Source organism: Mesitornis unicolor, unplaced genomic scaffold, assembly GCF_000695765.1.
Source record: "Mesitornis unicolor isolate BGI_N332 unplaced genomic scaffold, ASM69576v1 scaffold36841, whole genome shotgun sequence".
Lineage (NCBI taxonomy): Eukaryota > Metazoa > Chordata > Aves > Mesitornithiformes > Mesitornithidae > Mesitornis > Mesitornis unicolor.
In genome coordinates, this window is record NW_010163756.1 from 13,683 (window position 1) to 13,934 (window position 252).

A 252-nucleotide genomic window follows, 5' to 3' on the forward strand; every position below is an offset into this window, starting at 1 on the left:
GGTAATGGGCGCGGGGCGGCAAACGCGCATGCGCGGCGATGACCGTATCCCCCCCACTTACCCTTCACGCATGCGCCCGGTGGAGGGCGGTTGGGCTGTACCCGTGCGTGGGGCGGTGTCCGTTACCTGCCCAAGGGCGTCGTGTGCCCGAGGGTCGGTACGGTCACGGTCACCCCGTTCTGTGGCCCCGGCGGCCCTAGGGCTCGCTGCTGCCCCTCGCCTGGTTTCCCGCGCCCCCTCTGCCCCCTCCCC